This window comes from Nematolebias whitei, chromosome 20 (genome assembly GCF_014905685.2).
Source record: "Nematolebias whitei isolate Nwh7 chromosome 20, NemWhi1, whole genome shotgun sequence".
Lineage (NCBI taxonomy): Eukaryota > Metazoa > Chordata > Actinopteri > Cyprinodontiformes > Rivulidae > Nematolebias > Nematolebias whitei.
Genome location: NC_056517.1, coordinates 16048586 through 16053667, shown reverse-complemented (window position 1 = coordinate 16053667; position 5082 = coordinate 16048586).

The following is a 5082-nucleotide window of genomic DNA, read 5'->3' as shown; positions in this document are numbered from 1 at the left end:
CTGTAGTGAGAATTGTGTTTATGTTAATACATTCTACATACTGTAGGTGAAGGAAACAGTGTCCGTGTAGTTTCTCTTTTTTCTTCCCCTTTTTAGGGTATTACAGTAGCAGGCACAGAATAGGGGAGGTAGTTGTTTTCCTTTTTGCAGCGGATTGGCGAACATCGCTCTACAGTCAAACGGCACCGAAATATGAAAAATGTAGGCATAAAATATTTTAATTTTCTCTTTCTGCACAATGGGCAAGCTAAACTTGTAATAGTTCAGAGTCAGCGTCAGAGAGTCAGAGATTCTTTATTGTCATTCGCACCTCATGTGGTACATGTGGTGGAGCAAAATTATGTACACAGGGTCCCAGTTACATCCAACAATAAAATGTAAAAGAAAAACAATGATAACATCTAACATATGAACTAAGAAAAACATCAACTAAATATACACTAAGCACTAATAGCATAAAAAAACATTACATTGAACATCTGAACAGACATGAACATGAGTCTGTGTAAGCAGATGAGCACGCATGAACACATCAACTTTGAAACAGATCAGCAGCAACAAGATGTGATTTTTTTTTCACAGTGATTATTCTGGCTAGAAATTCGTGAGTCTAACAGCCTCAGGGTAGAAGTTGTTCCTCAGTCTAGTGGTTCTACACTTAATGCTCCTCAACCTCCTTCCTGAGGGGAGTGGGGCAAAAAGTGTGTGTGCTGGGTGATTGGGGTCCTTCATGATGCAGGTGGCTCTTTTCCTGCATCTGGAGGTGTAGATGTCTGTTATGGTGGAAAGACTGACTCCAACAGACTTCTTTGCAGCTTTCACCACTCTCTGCAAAGCTTTTCTTTCTGCAGCTGTGCAGCCTCCATGCCACATGTTGATGCTAGAGAAGTGATTGATTTTCCCCGATGGTTAATGACGGTCGACCGTTTGTTTCTGACGCTATTTGAGAAATTGATCTAAATTCATGTCTCTGGTGCTATGCAGAATACATGACTGCATGCAGAGCACAAGATCACATTTTCTTGTATATGAAGGCCTTGTATTATTTTGGGAAGGGTAGCTGTGTTTCAACATTTTCTGTGTGGTCCTGGCCCTCTGCTGACCATTTTGGGTGTGCTTGTTGCTGATTTATGCGTTGGGGTGAAAATGTTGTTGAACCATTTACAATCATTACTTGTTTTTTATGTTTGGTTCAGGTTGAGTAACTTTTCCGGGCTTCCGAGAAGATGGCGCCTGTGTTAGTGGCTTACCGTTCACCTCTGTCTGTTTTGATGGGTTTTTTTTTTCTGTTTTTGTCATTTTTCTTCGGTGACATCAACTCACTGTTTGTTTATGATTGCCAACAACTTTTAAATATACAGTTATCTACTGCAAACCTCGCCTTGTTCGACCACTTTGATTGGGGCTCTGGACCCCCACCCCCTCTGTTTGATGATGTCCCTGTTTACCTGCAGCGCACGGCGTTTCTGCCCGCCCGGAAACACCGCACCAGGTGCCATGGAAGACGTGCCGGCTGTCTCGTGAGGATTAAAGCCAGCATCAACCTTTCTGCTGCTTCGTCATCTGCTGCTGACTATCAGATGTTAAACTGTCCATCCAGATGCTTCGCTGATCCGCTCAACTCCAGCCTGCTACAGGTGGCTGGACCTGATACGCGCAGCAGGCGTGCGCGCAGCCACGGCTGTTTTGGCCATCTCCAGTGGAACTTAACCAATTTTGGACTGTTTGCTACATCATCTCCTGCCGACCATCTGCTTGATATTCACCTGTCCAGGTGCTTCGCTGATCCTGCTGGGTCCTGCCTGATCCCTGTAGTCGAGCCTGGCCCGCGCCGTGGGCGCTCGCACAGCTGTAGCGTTTCTGGTACTAGGAGACACGGTTCAAACTCCAAAAATCTAAAACAGCTGATCTGTGCTCCGTGCTCAGCTTTTCCTTCAGCTACTGGTCCTACTAATATTACTCTGCTAAATGTGAGGTCGCTGGCAAATAAAACATTCATCTTAAACGACTTTTTCTGCTCCAAAGGCTTGGACTTCATGTTTGTTACAGAGACCTGGCTCATCCCTGGTGAGTTAAGTGTTTTTTCTGAACTTTTGCCAGTGGATTGTGCCTTTTTTAATGCTCCAAGGACTTCTGGTAGGGGTGGTGGGTTATTAACAGGTTTAAAAAACTCTGGAACTGCAGACAGCTACAGCTGTCGCTTTTCAGAGTTTTGAACTGCTGTATTTTGAGCTGGGCCACTCCAACCCGACACTGTGCAGCGTGATATGCAGGCCACCCTCGTACAACAAAAACTTGCTAAGCAAATTTTCTGATTTTCTGTCTGGAATACTACTCAATTTACGACAGTGTCTTGATTCTTGGGGACTTTAATGTACATGTTTGCTGCCCTGACCCTGCCATCTGATCCAATCTTTCAACCTTGTACAAAATGTTGTTGGTCCAACTCATCAACAGGGCCATACACTTGATTTAGTTCTGTCTCACGGTTTATCTGTGGTTAATCTGGCAATTGGGGATGCTATAGTTTCAGATCACAAATCCATTTCATTTGAAACCTCTGTTATTCATGAGTCTAAATCCCCCGATCCAGCCAAGAGTTGTTGGATATTTAACTCTTCAACCGCTGCTCTTTTTTCCTCTGCATTCATTATGGATGTTACCTCTGTCCCTGAAACTTCTGCCTGTATTAGTACGCAGGAGCTGCTCAGTAGGCATGATGCGACCTGCTCTAAGAGCTTAGACCTCGTGGCCCCGCTAAAAATCAGACGACCAAAGCGGGCACCACACCCCTGGTTGAACGCGAACACTCGTGCAGCCGAACGTCTATGCAGGAGAGCTGAGCGTAAGTGGAAAAAGGACAAACTACAGGTTTCTTTCATTATGTTAAAAACGCGTTTGAAAGATTATCAGAGCATTGTTAAATCTGAAAAGAACAAATACTTCTCCCAAATCATTGCTTCAAACAGTCATAGTCCCCATGTTCTTTTTAATACCGTAAATTCTATTTTAAACGTGCCTCGGTCTGCCAGCATGGAGGCCTCTGTTGACATCTGCAACGACTTTACCAGATACTTTGCTGATAAGAAGGAATTGAATAGGTCATCCATCCCCCAGTCCATAACTGACCCCTCTGTCTTTTTCCCTTGCTCAGCTGTCTTCAAACTGTTTGAACCCATTTCACTCCCATTTCTAAACAAAGTCGTTGGTCAGATGAAACCCTCCGGTTTTCCTGCTGACCCCATTCCTACATCGTTTTTCAAACAAGTTCTACTCACGATTGGACCCTCTGTTCTTACTATTGTAAATAGTAGTTTTGTGACAAGTCACACATCTACACTTTTACACAACATTGTTGTTTAGTTTGTTGCTGTTTTCTAAACTGAACATGTTCCTGCATAAAAACTGTGACAAACTAAACTCGGGCCCATGAGCAAGTCCCTTAACCCCCACCATGTGCTCCCTAAACAGGTCTCTCTTGAAAATGAGTTCTTGTGGCTCAATGAGACTACCTGTATAAATAAAGGCTAAATGAAAAAAAAAAAAAGGTATGGTTCCCGATGTTTTCAAACATGCATTAGTTCATCCGTTAATTAAGAAACCTGGACTTGACCCTTCGACTTGCTCAAATTTCAGACCAATCTCGAAACTTCCCTTCCTGTCCAAAATCATGGAGAAAATAGTTTTCATTCATTTAAACAAGTTTTTGAATGAGAACAGAATTTTCGAGAGTTTTCAGTCTGGTTTTAAGCAACTCCACAGCACTGAAACAGCATTAGTGAGGGTTTGTAACGATATTATATCATCAAATGATTCTGGTCAATTTCTGGTACTAGTGCTCTTGGACCTTACTGCTGCTTTTGATACTGTTGACCACAGTATCCTTATATCACGGCTGGAACAGTGGGTTAAGATTACAGGTGCTGCATTAGAATGGTTCCACTCATACCTGAGTGGCAGGAGTTTTTGTGTCAAGGTTGGTAATAATTGCCTCATTACCTCTTTCTTGCGGGGTCCCACAGGGTTCGATTCTTGGACGCCTTCTGTTCTTACTTTATTTGCACCCACTGAGGTCCATCCTGAGGAAACATGGTCTTTCATTCCATTGTTATGCTGATGACTGTCAGATCTACCTGCCTGTGAAACCAGCGTTTGCTCCATTCACCCTTTGTTAAAATGTCTGGACGACATTAAGGCCTGGATGGCTTCAAATTTCTTAAGTTTTAATGATGAGAAGACTGAAGTCATTGTCTTTAGCCCTAGTTCAACTGCCGCCATGAATCCTGTCAACCTGGACTCTCTTCAGCCATATCTTAAGCAATCTGGTAAAAATCTCGGGATTGTTTTAGACTCTGACTTCAAGTTTGACAAACAAATCAACTCTGTTCTGCAGAAAAGCTTCTTCCAACTAAGACAGGTAGCTAAGCTCAAGCCAATATTGTCCAGACCCGACCTTGAGAAACTAGGCCATGCCTTTGTCACGACCCGATTGGACTACTGCAATGTACTCTATGCTGGGGTCAGCCAGGCCTCCATCTCACGTCTTCAGCTCGTCCAGAATGCTGCTGCTCAGCTTTTAACTGGAACTCGTAGGTCTGAACATATTACACCAGTTTTGTCCTCCCTTCACTGGCTCCCTGTTCATACTAGGATAGTCTTTAAAATTCTTCTGTTGACCTTCAAGTTCTTAAATGGCCTCACACCCCTTTAACTCTCTGAGCTACTGGAACCATACGTTCCCTCTCAGGCCCTGAGATCATCCGATCAGCTGCTTTTGGCTGTTCCAAAAACAAGACTGAAGCTCAGAGGAGATTGGGCATTTTCAGTCACGGGCCCCAAACTCTGTATCAACCTGCCCCCCAACATTAGGCAGGCCACCTCCCTTCCTCAGTTCAAATCCCTTCTAAAAACACATCTGTTCTCGCAGGCATTTCACACAGTGTAAAATGATTTAGTGTTTTTTGTTCTGTGCTCCTATGTTTTAAATGCTTTTTATTGAATTGAACGTCTGGAACACATATATGAAGGTGTATACTTTATTCCATTTAATAATTTAATAATACAATTTGGCATTGAAAATAA